This window comes from Rhinichthys klamathensis, unplaced genomic scaffold (genome assembly GCF_029890125.1).
Source record: "Rhinichthys klamathensis goyatoka isolate OS25496 unplaced genomic scaffold, OSU_Roscu_1.1 h1tg000419l_1, whole genome shotgun sequence".
NCBI lineage: Eukaryota > Metazoa > Chordata > Actinopteri > Cypriniformes > Leuciscidae > Rhinichthys > Rhinichthys klamathensis.
This window is the reverse complement of record NW_026606917.1, coordinates 436,432-462,390: the sequence shown is the minus strand read 5'-3', so window position 1 is coordinate 462,390 and position 25,959 is coordinate 436,432. Positions and strand designations below refer to the sequence as shown.

The 25,959-nt window shown below is 40.5% G+C and overlaps 1 protein-coding gene across 2 annotated transcripts in view; it reads right to left on the bottom strand.

Moving 5' to 3' along the window:
- The window catches only part of zbtb46 (zinc finger and BTB domain containing 46), a 79,460-nt gene extending 57,690 nt beyond the window's left edge, over positions 1–21,770 (bottom strand). Inside the window, exon 1 of one of the 2 annotated variants that reach the window (XM_056235292.1) lies at positions 21,513–21,770. The gene's annotated coding sequence lies outside the window, so the exon portion shown is untranslated. The remainder of the gene's footprint in view (positions 1–21,512) is intronic. The other variant, XM_056235293.1, reaches the window with a different exon arrangement.
- Between the last annotated feature and the right edge of the window lie 4,189 nt (positions 21,771–25,959).

The following is a 25,959-nucleotide window of genomic DNA, read 5'->3' as shown; positions in this document are numbered from 1 at the left end:
AATTTTTCTCTGACAATGAGGATACGCTCAGTAAATAACGGGACTTTGCACCCCAGACACACCAAATTAGTACGTTCTTTTCAACTATTCAGAACTACTTCAACTGTGCAACCAACAATGAATATTAATATCTTTCCGTTGGCCGACTGAGTTACGTGGCAATCTGGGCAATCAAGTGCAAAACAACAATAAACATAAACAACACAATTGACAGACGTGTAACACGGCTAAACACTGAATGAGACAGAATGCAGTCGGACAAATCAGATGTTCTGCTTCACTGGAACTAGACGGATCTGAAGCTTATTAGACTAAAAGGAAGAGTATGAAAAGAGAAACAGCAGGGTCACATAACCTAAGTGAACCCTACAGAGCCCTGAGCGGAAGTGCAGGACCAAGACCATATTTTACATTTCATATTTTTGGAAAAGGATATATGCAAGGAGGGGCTGATTCCAGAACAATAAAAATGTCAAATGTCTATAAACGCCCTCTGAAATAACCATCAAATTAAAGACTACATGCTTCTTGTTCTTCAAAAGAAGGCTGATGGCTTTAAATTAAGCTCTCTGGCTACATACAACAACAGATAAATTGGCAAAAAAAGCCCTTTAAAACTACATAATCTAACAGTGTAGTTCAGATGGTTATACATGATTGGAAGCAATTACTTTAATAAGGGTCGATAACCACGATCCATCAATATTTTACCACCAGGAGCACAATATCGTGATATTATCTACCCTGACTATTGAGTCCACCGCAGCCCAGCTTGTGTCCGCACCAAAATAGAAGGTGTAAGAAGTGGTAGTAGCAAGGTTAAGGTTAGGGTTAGGCCTGTAATGGGATTGGAGGGAAGAAATGTGCAAAGAATGGAGGCTAGAGCAACATAAGTCTCTGAGGATAGAGTGTTAAAGACTGCCACCACCGCTTACAGTTCCTGTCACCAGCAAAATCTCAGATCTGGAGTGACTGGGTTCCTCCGGCCAAGAAAACACACACACATTCATACAAACACCCATGCATATATGTCTATGCTCTTCCCTATTTTTGTTGAGGTGGTTTTGATATTCTTGGAGGGGATGGGGGAAACAAGGCCATCTTTCTTTCTTTTGTTTTTCGTTTCTGTTCATGATGCTGGGAAGGACAGTCGTGACATGCGAGGAGGTGGCGATAGGAAGGAGGAGACAGCGAGCGCTCAGAGGGTGTAAGTCATGTATGCGTCAGTGTGTTTCTCAGGCAGCCAGTCATTTTAAACCACTCAACTGGACATCAGGGCCATTATCCGAGGGGTTAATCCCCAATTTCACAGAGCTGGCTACAGGAAAAGTGGAACAAAAAGGGTGCAGCCCTATTGCTCAAAACGTATGCTACAACTCTAGCTGACACATAAGAAGAAGAAAAAATTGAAAAAGAAAGGCAACTTTCTCAGAAGTTCATGAAAGTTGTATGATGTTTTATGATTAAATAGCTCAATTTAATTAAGGAAAGAATACAAGCGTACCCTTAAATTGGCTTTCCAGATGGTGGTAAAACCATTAATTGACTCAACCAACAGCTGTATAAATGTGGTCTGACCGAGTAAATGGCTCATTAAACGAGGAGTATTGGTATTAAAAGATTAGCCAAATAAAACAAAATAAACAGAAAATGAGAATTAAGCACAGCTTTAAATAAATATGATTACAAGCGCTATGCTGGGGTATCTCTTTAAAGCATCTAAGAAATTCAAAAAAGAAAGTTGTGTAACAACAAATACAGAGATAAATGAGCTGAGGATAAAAGGTGGATGCATTTAGTCTCGCTATTTATAACTATTAGGATAGCAATATAAATAGACACAAACAACTGATGAGGATAAAAAAGGTGTTTTGAATACACTGCATTGATACATACTAGATGATTACTGTTTATAATCTAAAGCTTAAGAAATTGTTCATATACATTGAAGTATTAATTCAAATACATTAAACAAAGTTGGCATTTCTGTAGTTATACTGTGTTTTGCAACGATGTTTCTCAATGAAAGTTTTAACACGTGATAAAGTGCATGGCATTGATTAAAGTAAGGTAAAAGTAAGGTACGCTGGCTTCATACCAAGTTTGATTATTTCACTCTCAAAGCAAGCAGAAAAGTAGAAGCTGGATACGCTATGTTCTTTGGCACAATCTGTTCTAGGTATGATTAATAGATAGGCCTAGATAACATGTGGGACTTTGGTGAAATTAATTTGACAGCAGCAAGAGCAACTCAGAATGTCAGATACTTTATGTGCTGCCATTTTGGTGATGTTTTCAGCACTTAAATCTATTAATTGGGACTGCCGATCAATTGAATAGAATTCATTGTATAATAAGCCGAGTAATTAATCAAAAAATTGCAGTTAATCGTATATATCAATATTTGCTGGATAATGGAAAAGTTCAGATTTTCCATTAATTTGATCAAAAGTGACAGTAAAGACATTTATAATGTTACGAAAGATTTCCATTTCAAATTAACGCTGTTCTTTTGAACAAAATCCAGAAAAAAAAATCACGATTTCCATTAAGCAGCACAACTGTTTTCAACATTGATAATAATCAGAAATGTTTCTTGAGCATCACATCATCATAACAGAGTGATTTCTGAAGGATCATGTGACACTGAAGACTGGAGTTATGATGCGATCAGCTTTGGATTTGTTAAGCCAAAATCCTAGAGTTTTCTTGACCGTATCTCTGTGCATAGACTGAGCAGCACTATCTCGGTGTCTGTCTTTAGGCCAGACTCCAGCTGGCCCAGGTGACAAGAGCCTGTCACACCACTGAGAATGTGACAAGAGCGGATCTAAAAGGCTTTGCGAGTCTTAACCCTCCGCTCAGCTCCACCCGGCTCAGCACCTCTCCACCCCCCCTCCCCACGTCCTCCTTTACCTCCTCCTGAGCATTAAGCCGGAGCGGTGAAGGTGAGTCCGTGCTGGAAAGCTGGATAGGTCAGAGTGTCGGGTGAGTGGTGTGAAACCGGGACAGGGAGACTGTAGTGTTTACCGGTTCACATCAAGGCCTTGTCCATCTGTGCTCTCTGCTAAACTGAGGTCCTGCAAGGTTTCATCCAGAACTTCTCACTGAGACTTTGCCCTGAGCTAGCTTGCTAAAACTTAGTGGTGGCGAGCTTCAGGTATTCCCTCTCCCACTAATGACAAGTTTTGTACTTGTGTAGTAACATTCGAGCAATTTTTCATTTGCCACGTACATTTATACATTTGTTAACCCTTTACTTTGGATTGTCCACTTTAGACATTCTACGAACTATAAGTAACTTTATAAGCAACTTATTCCACTAGCCCCAGCCCTAAACTAACAGTCTACTGATACTCTAATGAGAGTTGATTGACACGTAGAATGTCTAAAGGGGACTATCAAAGTAACCAATACTTTTAACCAAAATGACTTGCATTGCATTCAAAGTAAACATTTTTTGAGCAGCTCCTGCATTCCCTGGGAATCAAACCGACATCTTTGATGTCGCTAGCGCTATGCTTTACTGTTTGAGCTAGAGATCCACACCGAAGAAGAAAAAAGAAATGCATTAATCACGTCCTTTATATCAAATATAAATATTTTATGTGTTTGGGTGTTACATAATGGCAGAAATATTGAAATTAATCTCATATCCATGAGTCTTTTCCATAAAAATAATTTTTATATTTTTTATATTTGTATTACCACTACAGCACTTTCACATTTAAAACAATAAATATTTAATAAAAAAATTGCTGAGTATTCCACATCAATTATTATTCATGAGCGAAGCTTTCAGAATCGAGTCACTACAACCTTTACAGCGGAAACAATTTTTAATTTTTTTGCCATCAAGCAAACACCCTTAATATGAAAGTTTGGATGTGTCAGCATGACTAATTAACATTCATGAGAAAAATTGCCATAACATGACTCAAATTTTTGCCATCATTCATATGGCTCACTGATACTTTTACAGGAGAGCCAGTATGATTAGAATTTGGCAAGTTGGCAATGCACACATCCTTAATATAAAGTTTGGATGCGGCTGGACAGTCCCAGAATATGGGTATTTTTATTGTAACATTTTTCTATTTTAGTTTCAACTGAAGTACAGGTACTTTGGACACTCGTACTTCCATGCAAACTCACAGGCACACAAAGGCCTTATCTCTACTCTTTAGTAATGCTCTGGCACACTTTTCCCTGAACGCCTGGTGAACATTTCTATTCATCTCCGCCTCGAAAGACTGCGACAAACTCCCTCCCCAGAAAGTATGCTGGCAATGCCTGTGCGTTACAGAAACACTGCCCTTCTCTCACTGCATTGGTCTCTGAATGATCACAGAATCATAACACATCACCATTATTTATGCATTCCCCCTTAAAAACGGCCACTTTTTCCTCTAACCAATGGAAAGGATTCTGGAAAAAGTGGGTAAAGTTCATGCCAGGCGAAAAGCAGTTAACCTGTTAACCCTTAAAACTGTACCTGGCAGAGGCACTTCTTGCAGTGTGAGCTATCTGGCCTTTGTCCTCCATCTTTCTCTCACTCCTTCCCTCCCTCTTTCCCGCTGTCCTAGTGTATTTCTGGGCTATTCACTGCCTCGGAGGCCCTGAAGCCAGCCGTGTCTCCAGTGGAGGCTCCCTCTCTGACAACCCGGGGCTTAGCCTAAATTCTCTCGCTATTAAAAGCTGTGAAATGCAAATAATGAAACATCTCATTACCACTGTAGGAAAATGAAAAGAGAAAATGGTAGGGGGAAGATAGAGGGAGAGTGGAAAAGAGCGAGAGAAGGGAGGTTAGCAGGAGATAACCTGACAGAGTGTCTTTTGTTTCACCAGAGCTGGTGTTATGGAGGGAGTCAAGATTGGATTTGCCAGTAAAATAAACAGGGGTGGATCCTGGAGTAATGTTCTGGGGTGACTTACGGTCGTAGAGATGATGGCATGAGGACACACACACACACACACACACACACACACAAGAGATCCGGGAGCTAACTGTCCATACGGGTTACACTTAAAATGCTATGTATTCAGTATGCAAGTGAGTTTGGGGAGACGGGTGGGAGAGGCCCTAGGGGGGTCCTAAAACCTCTGTGTGGGGTCTTGGATGTCACATATCTCCTCCTATTACCAGCAACAAGGCCATGGATGGGTGAACCACACCTGTCAAGAACATGTCCAGGTCACATTTCATCCCACAATCAAAAGAAAAACACATATTGTGCACCACCACGACATTATTCTGACCATTCAGATGTTTGCACATTATTTTAGTGACACAAATTCTCATTAAAATATTTCTCATTGGTGATTAGGATAAAGGCAGTAAAACAAATATTACCATGACCAATTATTTACAACATGGAAGCTTCACTCTAAAAAATTCTGGCTCGTTTCAACCCATATTTGGGTCAAATTTAGACAAACCCAACCGTTGGTTAATATGAACAAACCCAATCATTGGGTTGAAAGATTTTATACAATTTTTTTTTTTTTTTTTTGCCTCTGAATAAAACAATTTAGAATATTATTGCGACTTTTTATCTTGCAATTCCGACTTTTTTTCTCTCGCAATTGCGAGTTTATATCACGCAATTCGGAGAAACAAAGTCAGAATTGCCAGATGTAAATGTAAGCGCACAATCGCGAGGAAAATAGTCAGAATTGTGAGATAAAAAGTCTCAATTACCTTTTTTTTTTTAATTCAGTGGCACAAGCTTTTCATAATTTTTGCATTACAGTTATGAGAATTAAATTACTTTGCGACAAATTAATTTTTGCTTTAATTAATGCAAAAAAAAAAAAACTGGCCTAAAAATGTTTCATTTTCTTTATGCTTTTTTTTATGTTTTTCCTATACGGAAATGATTATTTTTTTCTAGTTTTAAATCAATTTTAAAATTTCAATTTAGTAAAGTCATTTAAATACCTTAATTAAAGCTACAAAATAATATCTTAATATCTCGCACTATTTTGCTTTTCAAGTAAATATATGTTGTTTTCAGGATTTATTTATACTGGAAAAAAGAAATTCACAAGACATTTTTTGGCAGTGTAGTCTAGACATTAAAAACTTCTTGGAACACAATGCGTGTTATGATACTGCAAATGAGACGATTACATGGATGGGTTAAGTTGAATTGAATGAATGAGTTTGTGCATCTTCATCTTCGCTGAGGGACGGGCTCACTTAAGCGCAGGGTTGAGAGGTTGATCACAAGCTAGTTACTGAGTGGGAGACAAATTCCAGCACGATCTCCACCTCTTCCTTCTCTTTCACTGTCTTGCTTTCTCCCACTTATTTTTTTTTTCTCTGAGTGTACACTCACATTAACACACACACACACACACACACACACACACACACACACACACACACACACACACACACACACACAGTCATCGTTTCAAATCCACCAAATGGTGTGCCGATGACTCCCTAAAGCTCGGCTGCCGCTACTCACGAATCGACGACTCATCTTTAACACCTTCCTGGAGCTCGCACCGTGAGAGGTGTCACAACAAACCGGCGTTGTCACGCTGCACTGAAGCAAGGCGTTCCTGTAAGCACACACTCCTGTGCGCGCACACACCAACACACAACCTCACACACCATGCTGTGACAAGCCATTATCACAACAGGAAGGCTCATCACTGCCAGATAAGGTCCACAAATGCAAACTTCACAGAATGATTCGCTTAATCCTGCCTTTCATTTTTATACTTCATAAAACGTACATTTTTAGTGCAGTTGCAATTTAGATTTTTATGTCTATTGTCCACCCCCTCTGTCACTTGTTAAGCAGGCAATAACTTTAAGATATACAACATACACACATGTGCATTTATATACACATGAACGGATGGATGGATGGACGGACACACACACACACACACACAAACATGTCCTGGCATGAGGTGTCTGTCAGGAAGCTAATTGTCATAATCAGGAACACTGGCTCCTGTCAATGACTCAGAGATAGAGAGAGAGGAATAGAGAGAAAGAGAGGTGCAGGTGGACAGAAAGGAGGGGGTGTATGTAGCGTGACTGCTGGGCTGTCAACAAAACATTGGCATCCTTCTGAAAACCATCCGCACTGGATAACCCCGAACTAACAGCTCGCCAAATACCAGAACGATGGGGAGAGAACAGGAGGAGGTGGCAGAGAAGAGAGACAGATAGACGGGGAAAGAAAGAAGAGAGCCGGAAACAGCATGACCTCACAGCTTATTAACGAACTGTTGCTCCTCTTCAAATCGCTGATCATGACATTAAAATAAGCTCTCTCTTTTCTTTACAGGTGTGAAATTTAACTAGCATTATAAAACAGATCTTTGAAAATAATGACACTTCAAACTGGTTTCCTTGGACACTCCGCCATCTGCTATTGGGCAGACAAACTCAAAGCTCCGCCCCTAACTAATGTCATTGGTTAAGCCTCTGTTGCTGCGTCAGGCTGGACAAAGGCTCAAACAAACAGAGCAATGTTTTGAAAGCATCATGAAGAGCCACAGTTTATACTTTTTATGGAAAATCAACTTACAAATGCCTTAATTATAGCTGACTCTGTATATTAAGAAAAGCATTTTAACATCCAAAAGATTACTCACTTCTCAAGTCCTTCACTAGCAACTCAACTATTGTGAGCAGGGAAAAACTTTATAAAATGTTTACCAAAAGTTCTGTTTCACTTGAATGGTTGCGGCATTGGCTGGTTAAGATCTAACAGACCGTGCTAACAAGCCTGACTCTACGCCTCTGTCAGCATTAAAGGGTTAGTTCAACCAAATTTTCCGAAGATACACTATCGCTTTATATGATGAACAGATTGAATTTAGGCTTTTATTCACATATAAATATTCATAAACTCACACATCAGTTGTGGTAAATGTAAGCTCAAGCATGTTCACTTGAGGGTGAGAACCAGTGAGGTCAGTGAGGTTCATTCTCGTGTTACGCAGCACGTTTGAGCTTCAGCAAGAACCAATGAGGTTCATTCTCGTGTTACGCAGCACGTTTGAGCTTCAGCAAGAACCAATGAGGTTCAATCTCGTGTTACGCAGCACGTTTGAGCTTCAGCAAGAACCAATGAGGTTCAATCTCGTGTTACGCAGCACGTTTGAGCTTCAGCAAGAACCAATGAGGTTCATTCTGGTGTTACACAGCTCGTTTGAGCTTCAGCAAGAACCAATGAGTTTCATTCTGGTGTTACGCAGCACGTTTGAGCTTCAGCAAGAACCAATGAGGTTCAATCTCGTGTTACGCAGCATGTTTGAGCTTCAGCAAGAACCAATGAGGTTCAATCTCGTGTTACGCAGCATGTTTGAGCTTCAGCAAGAACCAATGAGGTTCAATCTCGTGTTACGCAGCACGTTTGAGCTTCAGCAAGAACCAATGAGGTTCATTCTCGTGTTACACAGCTCGTTTGAGCTTCAGCAAGAACCAATGAGTTTCATTCTGGTGTTACGCAGCACGTTTGAGCTTCAGCAAGAACCAATGAGGTTCATTCTGGTGTTACACAGCTCGTTTGAGCTTCAGCAAGAACCAATGAGTTTCATTCTGGTGTTACGCAGCACGTTTGAGCTTCAGCAAGAACCAATGAGGTTCAATCTCGTGTTACGCAGCATGTTTGAGCTTCAGCAAGAACCAATGAGGTTCAATCTCGTGTTACGCAGCATGTTTGAGCTTCAGCAAGAACCAATGAGGTTCAATCTCGTGTTACGCAGCACGTTTGAGCTTCAGCAAGAACCAATGAGGTTCATTCTGGTGTTACGCAGCACGTTTGAGCTTCAGCAAGAACCAATGAGGTTCAATCTCGTGTTACGCAGCATGTTTGAGCTTCAGCAAGAACCAATGAGGTTCAATCTCGTGTTACGCAGCTCGTTTGAGCTTCAGCAAGAACCAATGAGGTTCATTCTCGTGTTACACAGCTCGTTTGAGCTTCAGCAAGAACCAATGAGGTTCATTCTCGTGTTACGCAGCACGTTTGAGCTTCAGCAAGAACCAATGAGGTTCATTCTCATGTTACGCAGCTCGTTTGAGCTTCAGCAAGAACCAATGAGGTTCATTCTCGTGTTACGCAGCACGTTTGAGCTTCAGCAAGAAGCAATGAGGTTCATTCTCGTGTTACGCAGCACGTTTCAGCTTCAGCAAGAACCAATGAGGTTCATTCTCATGTTACGCAGCTCGTTTGAGCTTCAGCAAGAACCAATGAGGTTCATTCTCGTGTTACGCAGCACGTTTGAGCTTCAGCAAGAACCAATGAGGTTCATTCTCGTGTTACGCAGCACGTTTCAGCTTCAGCAAGAACCAATGAGGTTCATTCTCGTGTTACGCCGCACGTTTGAGCTTCAGCAAGAACTAATGAGGTTCATTCTCGTGTTACGCAGCACGTTTCAGCTTCAGCAAGAACCAATGAGGTTCATTCTCGTGTTACGCCGCACGTTTGAGCTTCAGCAAGAACCAATGAGGTTCATTCTGGTGTTACGCAGCACGTTTGAGCTTCAGCAAGAACCAATGAGGTTCATTCTCGTGTTACGCAGCTCGTTTGAGCTTCAGCAAGAACCAATGAGGTTCATTCTCGTGTTACGCAGCACGTTTGAGCTTCAGCAAGAACCAATGAGGTTCATTCTGGTGTTACGCAGCTCGTTTGAGCTTCAGCAAGAACCAATGAGGTTCATTCTGGTGTTACGCAGCACGTTTGAGCTTCAGCAAGAACCAATGAGGTTCATTCTGGTGTTACGCAGCTCGTTTGAGCTTCAGCAAGAACCAATGAGGTTCAATCTCGTGTTACGCAGCACGTTTGAGCTTCAGCAAGAACCAATGAGGTTCATTCTGGTGTTACGCAGCTCGTTTTAGCTTCAGCAAGAACCAATGAGGTTCAATCTCGTGTTACGCAGCACGTTTGAGCTTCAGCAAGAACCAATGAGGTTCATTCTCGTGTTACGCAGCACGTTTGAGCTTCAGCAAGAACCAATGAGGTTCATTCTCGTGTTACGCAGCACGTTTCAGCTTCAGCAAGAACCAATGAGGTTCATTCTCGTGTTACGCAGCACGTTTGAGCTTCAGCAAGAACCAATGAGGTTCATTCTGGTGTTACGCAGCGCGTTTGAGCTTCAGCAAGAACCAATGAGGTTCATTCTGGTGTTACGCAGCGCGTTTGAGCTTCAGCAAGAACCAATGAGGTTCATTCTGGTGTTACGCAGCGCGTTTGAGCTTCAGCAAGAACCAATGAGGTTCATTCTGGTGTTACGCAGCGCGTTTGAGCTTCAGCAAGAACCAATGAGGTTCATTCTCGTGTTACGCAGCACGTTTGAGCTTCAGCAAGAACCAATGAGGTTCATTCTGGTGTTACGCAGCACGTTTGAGCTTCAGCAAGAACCAATGAGGTTCATTCTGGTGTTACGCAGCGCGTTTGAGCTTCAGCAAGAACCAATGAGGTTCATTCTCGTGTTACGCAGCACGTTTGAGCTTCAGCAAGAACCAATGAGGTTCATTCTGGTGTTACGCAGCACGTTTGAGCTTCAGCAAGAACCAATGAGGTTCATTCTCGTGTTACGCAGCACGTTTGAGCTTCAGCAAGAACCAATGAGGTTCATTCTCGTGTTACGCAGCACGTTTGAGCTTCAGCAAGAACCAATGAGGTTCAATCTCGTGTTACGCAGAACGTTTGAGCTTCAGCAAGAACCAATGAGGTTCATTCTCGTGTTACGCAGCACGTTTGAGCTTCAGCAAGAACCAATGAGGTTCATTCTCGTGTTACGCAGCACGTTTGAGCTTCAGCAAGAACCAATGAGGTTCAATCTCGTGTTACGCAGAACGTTTGAGCTTCAGCAAGAACCAATGAGGTTCATTCTCGTGTTACGCAGCACGTTTGAGCTTCAGCAAGAACCAATGAGGTTCATTCTCGTGTTACGCAGCACGTTTGAGCTTTCTCAAGAACCAATGAGGTTCATTCTCGTGTTACGCAGCACGTTTGAGCTTCAGCAAGAACCAATGAGGTTCATTCTCGGTGTGATCTCTGTATTTTCGCATGAAGCAGTGAAGTTTATTCTCAAGCATAAAGCAGGTTCGGTTGAGCTTCTGTTTATGAACCTCATTGGTTCTCGCACATCAAGTGAAAATGCTTGAGCTTCTGTTTACCACAACTGATGTGTGAGTTGATCGATGTTTAAATGTGAATAAAAGCCTAAATTCAATCTGTTCATCATATAAAGTGATCGTGTATCTTCAGAAAATTTTGACTAAACCGCTCAATTCATATGGATTAGTTTAACAATCTCTTTATGAACTTTTTGAAGCGTCAAAAAGGTGGTTCATTCTCTTGCTGTTTACGGAGGGACAGAAATCTCTCAGATTTCATCAAAAAGATCTTCATTTGTGTTTCGAAGACGAATGAAAGTGAGGGTGAGTAATGATGACAGAATGTTCATTTTTGGGTGACCTATCCCTTTAAGGTTTTTTTTTTCAGCTACTTCACTCAACATTTTTATTTTATTTTATTGTTTTAAGAATAAAGCTCACTAAATGTTATTAGGTGTATGATTAAAACTAGAAAATAACAATAAAAAAACATTAATGTGATTTGTACATAAACTGGCCTTGTTTCAGGTATGTTCCAATATTTTTACTGAAAAAGATTTTAAAAAATAGTGATTAAAAAGTGAAAGTAGCAGTACCCTTATCACTCTCACTCTGACGCCATGCCATCTATATCACCGAGACACATATTAACTCATATGATGTGTTTCTGTCGTTCAGGGGCATTTTCACACCTTCGTCTTCTGTCTGCTGAGGACTAAAGGGGAAAAAATGAAGAGAAACACAACTGTGGCTATACTTAGGTTTGACAGTTTGTGATCACAACATAGAAAAATAAAAAGAAGTGAGCGAATGAGTGAGAAAAGAAAAAGAGTCCAGGAAATTCAGTCATATCACAGATTTAATGCACTTTATATTAACCCATAAAACATGATGTATCAACCTTCCACAAGGCTGATATGACCCTACTAAATAATTCATTATCTCTAAGAGCTTCTTTTGTTTCATATTTGATAATCAAGTATAGCTTAACAATAGCCAGTGTTTTTACCCAGGATTGTGTTTCCATGGTAACCACGAGTGTGGCCAAGAGTCAACCCTGTCACCACACGCTTCGCTCCTGTCCCATACTGTCTGTTTTTCCTTCTTTTGTACATTTCCCCATACGAAGCCATGACAGAATGGCTCAGGTGTCTCCTGCTGAACTGCAGACGCTAACATCGCTCGATTAACAACGGATAGATTATCCGAGCGATGTACATCATGCAGCATGCAGGGATAACAGGGCTATCGTGTTGCTCTGGTGATCACGATCATTCTGCGACACCACCCACCTCACAAACCTAATTTTAAAGAAAGTCACACATTCCCACGTTGTGAGGTGGCAGTATCGAGTGTCCAACCAACACTTTCTCTGATCAACCCCTTGGGTGGGTTGGGAAGGACGAGAGGACCTTAATTTCATTCCCTTTCTCTCATGTCGTTTTACAAAAGTAAAAAGGCCCAAAACGCTGTGATGGCACTTTGTGTATTTAACCATGAGGACTAAATCCAAAACCTAATTTAAAAAAAAAAAAAAAAATCACGTCAGTGGAGGTGCTATGGGGTCTGAAAAGTTCAGATAAATAATAAAATAATAATACAAAATTTAATAAAATAATTAAATTATATATATATAAAAAAATAAATAAAAATCTGCAAAGTCAGTGGGGGCTGCCAGAGGGTGTTAGGAGATTTGAAAAGTTCAGATAAATAAAATAAAATAATAATAATAATAATAATAATAAAAAAAAAATAATAAAAAAATGAAATGATAAAAAAAAAATATATAATACAAAATTTAATAAAATAAAATAAAAGGTTTTCACATCTAACCCATTCCTTTCTAAAACTCAGAGACAATTGCTACAAAGTCAGTGCGAGTTGCCAGAGGTGTAAGGAGGTTTGAAAAATTCAGATAATAAACAATTAAAAAATAATATAACACAATAAATAATAACAACTGAAATAAAATAAAATAAAACAAAATGAAAAAAATAAATAAAATAACATTTACTAAACCACAAAGTGTGTCAATGATCACAGCTAACCCATTCCTCTGACATAATGGCTGCACAAACTTTCCATGCGGCCTGGCATGGCTGCGCTCACCTGGCAGTTCAAGCTCGGAAAACAGGAACCAGGGCAAGATCAGGGCTCGTAGCTATTTAATCTAGAAGATAAGAAAAGAAAAATGGGGCCATGGAGGGCACACAAGTACTATTTTGTACCATTTGGGGAGGGGGGTGATCAAGGAGTCAAGCAGGAAGGACACAGTACAAATCTGACTGACATCGTCCATCACAGTGACAACACAAGTTTTGCTGTATATTATTCAGATGTTCCACCAACTGCAATTTTTGCGTGTTGTCACAGTGTGCAGAACCAAGTTGTTATTGAAGCTCTTTGACAACTGACAAGCAGAGGAAAATTACAGCGAAAGCGGCAGTCCCGCGACACGCCAGAGCATGAAGGCCGGTTTCTGCCCGCGCAACCACGGTTCGAGAGTTTCCCATATGAGACACTTATCCATCTGCCGCAAATGTACCTCTTCACCGTGATGAATATTTCATGTTCTGATGGCACTTTTAAGACAGGACTAATTAACGAAAACTAGTTGATCTGGCATACGTTAAATCAGTTCAATTAAAAGCACGCAGGCAAACGCTACATGCTAATAGTAGGAGCAGAGGAATAATTGTATGTTGAGGGGGAAGTGCTGAATGTTAAACAGGCCCTGTTAACAGCACTTTAGCACTTGGCAATGAACTCCTCTCAGGATTACACCGACCCTTGATAATGGACTAATGCGGATCGGCACATCATACAATACATTTGAAAAAAAAAAAACAGAGGCCTTCCAATGGCCATGACATATCTACAGATCTGATGACATTGCAAACGTATTTAAACCCAGTTGGGGATTTGGGAACTTATACCATGTACGAGACGAACTTACACCAACTTTGACTTGGGTTTGGGAATTTTCTAAGCTAGCTATTTAGACACAGACCTAGACTGTTCTGAAGAAAGGAAGCCTTTCACCCCAACAATCATTCCAATGGCTTTCTACAATTCACAACGAGAAGGAAAAGTGTTCTGTGGTATTGTGGAGTAAATGTGCTAGGAGTGTCTCCACCCTCCCTTAATGGTTAGCTCTTGGCAGACAAGATGGGATGAAAAGTATAGAGACAGACTAAACCATCTTATGAAAAATAAACAGAGCTTTTAAGAGACAGACAAAAGTGCTATGGAAAGAGGCAACCCACTGTCCACCGATTCACCTGAGAACGTTTGAAATGGTAATGGCCTTCCTGTTCAAAACCGAATGCTAACGTAAAGCCGTTTTTTTTTTGCCATTGTCAAAGCCAGTGTTATACTCCATTGTTTTTTGTCATATCTCAATTGTTACTTCTAGACAGAAACATTTTTCATTGATGAGCACATTTGTGTGTCATTCCCCCTCCCCCCCCCAAAAATGAAATACTAACCTTAATATGCAGAGACAGCTGTAAGAATGGCATTTTAGGTTGATTTCTCTGTAAAGTATAACACTATGTCTCTCTGGTGCTTTCAAAACATTGCTCTGTTTGTTTGAGGATACTGATCAGGGGTGTGTTTCCCAAAGCAAACTACGGTCGCAAGTTATGTCGTTACCAACACAATTCAACAGAACTTGCGACCGTAGTTGGCTAACAATGCTTCTGGGAAACACACCCCAGACCAATACAGTAACACTGACTCAACCAATGGCGTGAGATTGGGGCAGGACTGTCCCATAAAAGAGCTGATGGGAGTGGAAAGTTCTGCGCGGGATCTACTGACAACACACAAATGCATATGCAACAAGCTCAGCCGCAAAAATAACCCTGTCCATGCCTTTTCAGCGCTTATTTCTTGACTGCGTTTCTTTAGTAAATCCTGACAGTAGTTTTTTAACGCCAAAAGAGGGTTTGAGCTAACGCAAGTTGTTAGTAAATATAGCCCTTAATATTTTTAGGGTAAGGGGTTTGTTAAAATCCCTTAAATCTAATTTGGGAATAACAGTAATATTGATGCTTTCATGAGAATTCATCAACATCTATTGGACTCATTGAACTATTGGACTGTATATTACAAGCTTACCATGAGACATTTAAAGGCTCAATAAAACTGTTCTAAACCAAAACTACTACACATCAGTGCAAAACTAACTAGTTTAAAGTGTAAAACTTTAACTTTAACCCTGTCATGTTCATTTTAAATACCCTGACTGTTCCCCGATGAGTTTTTCTATAAAGAAAAATAAAAACAATGAGGCAAAATAAGTGTGAAAGCATGCAAAGATTGCATAATCCATTGGGAGAAGTTAATATGGCACTGCGACATTATACTGTATATGTGTAATATGTATATAAACAGTAAACCTTTATTATAGTCAGGGTTGCAATGAATGACCACAGTTCCCATGGAATTGCTTCTGGTTTTTTCACAGGTTTAAGGTTTGACATTTTGCGTATATTATTTGATATAAATGCTTGTATTGAAACATTTTACTCAACCGATTCATAGACTTCTAATTATAAAACTGTGCTAGATGACTGTGGGAGTGTGCAGAAATGTATGACAAGGATCAAGAAGAAGAGTAGCGTCAGAAGTTTTTAAAACTAAAATTAGTTTATTTTTGAATAGTTAGGTATTAGTATTGTAGGTATGGGAATGACATATTTTGGTCACACTTTATTTTTTACAGTGTAATTATACATTTAAGTACTGAGTAATATTAATTAACAACATGTACTTACTACATTAGGATTAGTGGCATGTAATTATGCATAATTTACTGTTATCACGCTACGCTATACAAGCTAGATTAACTGGTCATTGGACTAGTCTTTGGTTAGTTTTGGTAAGCAACCCTAATCATAATACTTTGTGTTTTGGATGTGTATGGCATGTGATGTCACACTGTCCTCAAAACTCAAAATGTGTGACATTACTGCTGGGGAAAAGTTAGAAAGCGTCACAAATACATGCCAGTAGGTTTCATATTTACTTCATTCAATACTCGCATATGAAGCTCAGCGGGGATGTATATTAGATAAAGTCTACTTACTCTAAATCCCTAATCACCACGTTAAAAAGGCTGAAGAGGATGAAGACAAGTATGGTTTTAACTGGTGAGGGTTAGCATACCTCCCTGTGTGTAAACATCCTGTATTTAAGACCACGTGTGGTCAGAAAGTAAGCCAGAAACGACTGAGCGCGACATGGGTGGGTGTGTTGTCAGTCAGCGAGGTTGTGTGTGTGTGTGTTTACTTTTCAAACCCAAAAGCAGCACTAGAGTATGTGACGATTTAAGACCCACTAAGCTGGACCAGATCTCACCCGTGTGCACACAACCAGACAGATAATAAGTGTCTTATTAACTGTTAGTTACTGCTTATTACAAGCACCTTAATATAAAGTGTAACCCAGGAGATATTATCGAACAGCGCAAGGTGGACAGGCATAAGGAGAAATAGAAGAAGAAAAAACAGAAACAAAAACCTCATGACCACATCCTCTTTTTCACCCTGGGAGTGTAAAGCCCACTGCTGCATAAGCTCTTGCCCAGGGTATGCTATCTCATTTCCAGGGGCTTTTTTTTCTTCATTCGGTTCCTCCCCCAGGGCTTTCCACACAGCCTGAGAGCCCCCTCTGAAATATTCACAAGGCACCTGAGGACACAGGTCTTTGTGGGGCGGTTCCAGGGAGGTCGGCTCCGGTTTAACCCAAACAACGAGTGCCTAATCTAGGGGGATGAACACATCTAAGTGGCTGATGAGCACAGCTGTCACTCCACACACACACACACACACACACAGGCCCCCCCAAGGGAGCAAAGCACACCTGTATGCATCCTCACTCGCACAAAAGAACTTCCACAATCTAGTTTAAATGTCCACTCGGAAGATAAGCATGGTGATGCTTATTTTGACTTAGAAAAAAACATACTCGTATGAAATTTTATACTGGTTTAAAAGGAAAACATTATGAATGAAACTCAATTGACGTCAATAGATCCTATATCAATTTCCTAACAAACAGAACATCCTTAAATGTACAGCTGCTGCTGGTACGCGGCAAGGTTTTCTTGCGATTTTGCCGCCTGTCATGTGTACAGGTACACGTTCAAACCCAGATGTGAAATCAAATTGTATAATAGGCTATTGAATTTGCATACTGCCTATAAATTAATTGAAATGTCTATATTGTCTCAGTATGGGGTGTGACTGTTTGATTCATAGATTAAGTAGACTGTTTCAAATGGATCGCTTATACAGACTGTTGTTGTTTTTTTGTTAAACTAGTCGGTTACAAAATTCTGGTTCAAACGTTAATTAGTTGTGGCACACATCCCTATTGATAACGCATATGGTGTGAGGGTGTAAAAATAAAATAAAACATTCAAAACACAACAGTTGTCTGCTGAACAGTCATGTTTGCGTATAGCTTTAAATATTGATGCGAATCAAAAAGGAGGCATCACGTACCGTACAGATGTTTAATGCACAGTATTCATGAGTGTGTTTCTAAGCTGATAAATATAATATCAGGCTTTGTGTGGTCTTAAAGTGAGGGGGAGAAGCCGGTCCCCAGTGTTGTTGCAGGTTCATGATTTCTAACCTGTTACCCACACAACACAGCCCACAGCCCGGGGAGAGCAGCCATCTTCCACACACTCCACCCACACACACACTCAGCTGTGTGTCGTGTCAGCTTGCACCCCCATACCCTGCCCCCCCACATCAGCACCCTTTCTCCACCGTTCACACACACACACACACGGGCAGTTGAACTACCCCCTCTTTATCTGTTTCTCCATCCCTCTGCACCATCAGCCACCTCCTCCCCCATATCTTGTCTCTCTGTGCAAATGTTCAGATTAACAACCGCAACCACCCTGAATAAACACAGCACTGCACTTACTTGTTCAACTAACTGCCTGAACCTCCCTCAAAATACACTTGCACATCCACACACATGTTAAACATGTATGCTGAAACATTAAAACAGTCAAAACAAACTCCAGCGGGGTGGATTCCCTCGTTTAAAATGAAGAATAATTCAGCACATAAAAAGTTCTGCGCTTTTAGAAGCGTCTATTCGATTGCCATAGAAAATGTCAACTTTAGTTTGTAGAGTCGGACCAGAAACTGTGTTGACAGAGTGCACTTACAGTGGAAGTCTATGGGGCATTCATTTACTGTTTTATTTGTTTTTTCACGAACTGAGGCATAATTAGTCCAAACCAGGCTCTCTGGAAAAATCTGATATTTCTGTAAAATGATTTTACATTGATTCTTACATGTTCCGTGGCTTTCAAAGTGAAAAGTCCAGAGAGGGGAATGTGAATCTGGCAACGTTTTATTACATTGGTTGTTGTACGTATCGCAGCAGTTTGGAAATTGAGTGGCTCTCAAAGGTTATTCGCGTTTTACATTTTGTTTTACTATCTACAATAAACCTTTACCATAAAAACTAACAGATAGTGTTAACAAACGCAAAGGTGAGATAAAAACGCATTTGCTGAAGGTTGGGCGAAACGATTTTGAATGCGTGATTGCTTTTAACTTTCGCTTTTGAATGCGCGATCACGCGTATAGGCCTATAATTTGCAGGCATCAGGGAGACACTTTCTATATGCTAGGTATTGAAACCGCTTTCGAATTCACTATCACTAAGCAAAACCACAGTGGGGGCGGTGCCGGGGTGGGCAAGTAATGAAATCGGTGTACAGCCGAACACCATGTAAGTTGTAACACCGGTAACACTGATTACCACAGCAAGCCTAGTGAAAAGGAATAAACGTTCTACTGCTTCTAGTGTTCATTTCAGCTGGAAAATGCAGTGAATTGTAGGTACGTTTTTGGACTTTTGCCAAAATGTAGGTAGAGGCGCATTTTTCCATTGAGCCTATGTTGAATGATCCTCTGTGGTACAGCAAGCCATCAATAGAGTTTAACTTGTATTTAATATTCTATTAACAGCTTATTGAGTGCTGGACGTGGACAGATATGATATTTCGGCTTCATTATAACAGTTCCTAGAACACGACGCTGCTCTTTACTCTTATTTCAGCACCTCTCTTCCCTTTACCCCACGCAGTAGGAACCAGTTCCCCTCCCCTGCTTTCTGTTGACACAATACAGCCACACCTGTGAGGAAGTCAATATGGACCAAATCCCCCTCCTGTCTAAAATGTTCGCCCAGTTACACACATGAGGATTCTCCATTAAACAAAAACACCTGGACGCGACCCTGACCCGCAACACTGCCCTCTAGAATGAGAGCTCTTGCTAAAAAGAATACACAAATAGAGTGTGTGCACGTATCGAAGAACAATAATTTACACATTTGACAGACGTTTTTGTCTAAAGTGACTTAAAGCATATTATAAAGGTATATATTTGTGCACTCAATGGGAATCAAACTCCTGGCGCTGTTAGCAACACGCTCTACCTGTCAAACACACTTTATAATCAAGTAAAGGAAGGTGGCAAAGAAAAGAGTGGCAAAGAAAAGACTAGGGAAGCACCACATTGTAGTGCTTAATAACAGTTTGGAACTATCAAAGTATATAAGAGGTACAAAGAATGTATGCGGATCTCTTGTCCTGGATCGGTCAGTCCAGCACATGGTGTCATTAAATGATTCTACCCTGAATGACTGTTTTCCATCCCGAGAGAGAGAGAGAGAGAGAGAGAGAGAGAGAGAGAGAGAGAGAGAGAGAGAGAGAGAGAGAGAGAGAGAGAGAGAGAGAGAGAGAGAGAGAGAGAGAGAGAGATGGGTGGACAGCCTGTACCGCACAGCACCGTCACACACACACACACACCATCGACACACCACTAACATCAAGACAACATCAGTTACAATCGTTACATCTACATTAGACGTTAAAGATAAATAATGCCTTTTATCATGTTAATTAACTCATTGTTTAATTAAAATACAGGTCACAGGTGTCAGAGGTGAATTAGACCTAAATGATCTGCAAAGGAAGTTGTCATGTTGGCTTCATTCTGTGTAGATGGGCATGAGGACAGTTCCTTACATAACCAGTTCTTCTGCTCAACTGACTCATTTTTGCACTGCAGACAGTCACAATGACATACATGTATGAATGTAACTTTAAAAAGCGTGATGTTTACAATTATTCACGTTCTTATATAGGTATGTTATTTATCAGCGCGGTAAATTTCGCACGTAAATGCGTTAAGTAGCCTGACATATATTGTCTGAATACGACATTTTCGCATACAGTTATAAAACATTTCCAACAAACCAATCAGAATCGGGTGCACCTGTAGCAAACAAGAGCCGACACGGCGCGAGCAAGCGTCATAATAATCAATAGAGTGGTACATTCTTTTGACACGCGCTGACCGATACATCGTTGCGCGTAACGCTCGATTCGAATGTTTCAATTCCTAGACGCGCGTTCGAATTCATTGTTGACGTATATCTGTAAAACCGCTGATGGTTTGCTGTAGGCGAGTCAAACAAGTGGGGTCGCTCCCCTTAAAACCAACCCGTCAGCGAAGAGAAAATGGAGGAAGACGGAACTGACCAGCTTTAAGGGGGCAGACGGGGGAAAAAGAGACAATAATCCGAAGAGCAGCGCTCATGTCAACTAACGCTTTCCTCAGTGAAGACTCCGAATACACTCCGCTCTCCTCAACTTGAGAGAAGTATTAGACTACGAGCCCCTGGATTTAATTATGCAGGAAATAAAATAATAGAAAAGTGTGTCCAAAAAAAAAATCCCCTTCCCTTTTCTGGTAGTAGGTTTAGGGTGTTGACGCAGCAGAAATTTCCAGCTGGAGAAATTCCCCTTTTGGAGGTTAAATGAGGGGAGGAGAGTGGGGTTAAGCCCTTGCCTGCCAAAGCTGAGCTTTTCATTTAAATACCACCACCACCACCACATGCACTGACCCCCAAAAGGACATGCTTTTAGGATTAAAACTTATGGCAAATGTTGTAGCCTAATATAAATACTAGTATTAAGTTCTCAATGGTGAAATAAGAAACACCGCGCGTCGAGACAAAAAGAAAGTCTCCCATCACTGCAATAAAAGTATCCTGAATGAATGACTGCACATCTGACAGCTGTTCTCAGCGCGTGCATCATCCGTCATGAACATGTTCTCACCTAGAGACGTCAAACAGGTTGCTGTCACGCAGTCTACTTAATGACGTGAAATAAAACAAACACACCGGCCTCGCGGAAACTCACAACTTCAACTTACCTGGATACCTGTGTGTTGAGGAGCGAGCTCATGTCTACGCTGCCATACATCCCGATGACAAGTCAAGATTGTAAAAGCACTGAGAGTGAAGCCTGTGCGGTGGTCAGAAGAGCTGTTAGAGATAGTGTGGAAAGGTGAGAGAGGCATACCTGTTAACCCATGAGTTCTGGGGGGAGCGCGATGTCGATGCTTTGGAGCTCCAGTGTTTGCTCGTGACAGGTTTGAGAGAGTGTGCACGTCAACAATGTCAGCAGTCAGCTGGGAGACGCGCGTGTGTCGGTCAGTGTAATTCCCCTGCTCGCTGTCTCCCTCTCTCCACGCTCGTCTTTTTCTGTAATTCTCCCTCCCCTGCTTTTCCGTGTCTCGGTATCAGGAACCAACCTCCCCCTCTCTCTCTGTGTGTGTATGTGTCTCTCTCTCTCGCTCGCTCGCTCGCTCGCTCGACTGAGAGTCAAATACAGGAAATGAGGCAACATAAACGCTCACATTCACCATCGAACCCTGGACAGCTCCAGCTGAACTCATGCAGCCATGAAGCCTCCAGGTCAATTATGAATATACAGAGGGCAACATGCCCACTTTATTATTACAAAGATGCTTATCCTACTAATATGACAGGTGGAATATGGATGCTGAATTTAAATTTGATTTCATTCTTCCATACTCAAAATCAATCAATAAAAGCAAAAATAATTTGATTAAAATTAAAATACAATAAAATAATTTAATTTAATTTAATTCAAAATAAATGTTATAATCCGAAGAATCCGCGTCAATTTGATACACTTTAATATATGCATGACGTGTAAATATAAAACTGTAATTTGAGTAATTAATATAGGCTATACACACATTGAATCATTTAGCAGACGCTTTTCCCAATCAACTTATTATGTATGATGTTAAAATATGTAAAAATACATATTGCTATTTTAACTATTGGATCTGCTATTGTCTTTCTTAATTTCCCCTTATTTTATTTTTCTCCCATTAATTTCTTTAAAACACGAATTGCTCATTTTAAAACTCGTCTGTTCGAGCTGCGAGTGCCCAGTTCACAGGGCATGTGATGATTTTTCCTGTGGCTCCTGCTGAATTTGCATGAGGGAGCGTCTGTGCGTATAGGCGCGTGTAGGCGTCAGTGAGTGAGCGGCTGCTGCACGCTTTTGTCCACTGTGCGCGGTCTCGAGCGCGTGGAGAGTGACACGCGCCCCCTAGCGGTGAGAACGGCGCGTCGAATTCGCCAACGCGGGCATGTCTCAATCACCTACGGACAAATGTAAATCACAGGAGGTGTGGTTACTTTTGCTCGTTTTGTATATTCTCAGAGATACAATGAATTCTGCATGGTTTTACACCAGTTCAGTTTTTTGTTTTTTGAATGCTGTCAGGTAACGGCCAGGCCATTTTGAATTGCACGTGTGCGTACTTGAGAGCTTAGGCCAGATCAGAATGTGTGTCAGGCAGGGTGTGTGTGTGTGTGTGTGTGGATTAAACGCATTGACCTGTGGCAGGGCTCCTGTCTTAGGCTCCTGTGTACGCGTGTAATGCTGATGTTCTTTAGCCACTCTCTGCATCCGCAATCCGTGTCAAAATCAAGCTGCTTTTCTCCCTCGCTCTATCCGTCTGCCTGTCCATGTCTGCCAAGCTGCCTGCCTGACACAACATAGTCTGCCTGATTACGCCCCCTTTTATCCTGCCACCTCTGAAACACCACCCCCCTGCTTCCAGCAAGGGGCTCAAACTTCATTAGCCCTCTTATGTATTTATTCATTCATATCATGAGCACTCATCAAAGCCGGGCCAAAGGGACAATGCCCAAGGAAGGCCTCGCATACACATAAGCAGTGTCCAGACAACATAGCAATCATATTATTTTCGAAACCTCTCAACAAATGCACAGGCAGTCCTGCTAGTGCAAGAAACTCTAGGCTAGAAAAAAAAAAAAAAAAGTTTTGACAAATTACCTGAAAAAGAAGTGCACTTTAGCATACTTTCAAAAAGAGTACTTAAGAATATACTTAGTTTTCAAACACTTAATTGCATGTTTTTTGCAATTAAATGAAAATATATTATAATTCAAATTTATATTAAATGCAATTAGTTGAACTTAAAAGTGCTTTTTTAAGTATACCTTAAGTTGCCTATAAGTTAATGACTTAAGTATAACCAAAGAACGTATATTGACAAGAAGTGAAAGCCAATAGAACGTTCCATTGCAACACCAGCGCCCAGCAGCAGCCCTACGCATCCGCCATTTTGGGGTGAAAGCGACTCGGCAGCGGCTCGGCAGTCATATATTATACATATATTTAGTCCAGTGCAGAGGTCATTTTTAGGTTGAAATAATTAGGTGATTATTTTAACTCACAACAGTTAACGTTATAGCAGTTAAAAAGAAGTTGCTATTTAACCAGGCTTTTCCCCCCACATAACTTGAGACAGTGAAGTTCAAGGATTTAATTAATTATATTACTCTCCACATTAAGTGTGACAGGTAGGAATAAAGTGATATCAGTTCATAAAGTTATAATAACGTTAGACCGTTTCCAGGAGGTACACATAACGTTACACACACAAATAAGTTATCAATGAAATAAATGAATTCAGTAAATAAATGTAATTGTAGCTACTAAAATGTAAATGTTGGACAATATATAACAGCAATAGAATAGCTTTACAGTAAACTTTTTTTTTTTTTTGCAGTACTATCTTATATTAATGACCGTTAAAGCAAGACTATGTAAACAAAAAAACACAGCCACTGTCCAAAGTGGCAATTAAATTTATAGGATAACGGACACAGCAATGCATCATGTTCTATAAGATCATCATGTTTGTAGCATGATCCAGGGGATTAAAACGTAAAATATATTTCAGACCTAGTCGAGTTGGTAACTAATAATAGTAGTAAAGGTGTAAAGTTGCATAAAATGGAAATACTCACTAATGCAAGAAAAAACTACCTAAAAAAACTGTTATCTGTGCTGTTGTCCAGTAACTCCAGTTGGAATTTTCCGGCATTTTCACCCCAAAATGCCGGCCGCTCTACCGAAGCGCCACCTAGTGGCTGTTACCAAAAAAGCATCAGAGTTTCGCCTCTTGTTCTTCTATACTCTTTGGTATAACTTAAGGACTTAAAGTCCCCTTATTATGCTATTTTAAAGTTTCCTAATGTTGTTTGTCTTGGAGTCTCCTACAACAGGTTAACATGCATCAAAGGTCAAAAAACATTTTCAATTTCTCATAAAATACACTGTACATCACCACATTTTTCAATGATTCTCAAACGACTCGTCAGATGATTCAGCGAGGGACTTTCTGCGAGCCTACTCTGCTCTGATTGGTCTACTCTGCCCTGATTGGTTGGTCTTCTCTGCTCTGATCGGCCTACTCTGCTCTGATTGGTTGGTCTACTCTGCCCTGATTGGTTGGTCTACTCTGCTCTGATCGGCCTACTCTGCTCTGATTGGTCTACTCTGCCCTGATTGGTTGGTCTACTCTGCTCTGATCGACCTTCTCTGCTCTGATTGGTCTACTCTGCCCTGATTGGTTGGTCAACTCTGCTCTGATCGTCCTACTCTGCTCTGATTGGTCTACTCTTCCCTGATTGGTTGGTCTACTCTGCTCTGATCGGCCTACTCTGCTCTGATTGGTCTACTCTGCCCTGATTGGTTGGTCTACTCTGCTCTGATCGGCCTACTCTGCTCTGATTGGTCTACTCTGCTCTGATTGGTCTACTCTACTCATTACCATAACTGAACTTCAGCTCCGGAGGCTTCCTCAGTCCTCAGCGATTGTACACACTGTAAAGACAGTAACGATGACGTCGATTTTACCATATCAATCCGAGTGCGAGTCCAATTATGTCTACTTATGTCTAATTATGTCTATAGGAAGAACTAGTTATTCATCTTGCACTCAGTGATACGCTACTCAGTTTGAGGCACATTATGAGATGTTTCAATTGTAATTCCTCACCATCAGCATTAACAAAAGTATGTCCATCAACAAACCGATGTGTATATTTCTGATTTATTGCGGTGCACATGCGGGAACTGCATGCATTAACTGTATCAATAACAGCGCATACGTTAGCAGAGCACTAACGTGAATGACAGGTGTACCATAGAGGTTTGTAAAACAAATCTCTAAAATTACTCAAAGTAGTACAATGACTGACAATCTGCATTAATCGACACAGTTTAATGTAATAGTGGGCCACAGTTGATTAGCATTAACTATTTCAGTAAGAGTTAGCCGGTTAGCTGGACATTTAATATATATTATTAACTTTAATTGTGATATCAAATAACACACTACAGTTAAAATTATAATCAAGTACTTTACGCGAGCTTTAGTGTGTTAGTCAACACATCAAAATAAGTGCACTTCTTTAAAGCACGACAAAAGATTATTAAAACAATGATTTAAAATGTTTTTTTTAAATAAAACTTTTTAATTTGACATTATTACAAAGTGCACTAAAATAAATATAGTCATAAAAAGTGCCCCTCTCTGTAAGTATGCTTAGCTGGCCTTTTATTTCATTAATATTACATTATTTGCAAGTACACTTTGTTTTTAAACATACTT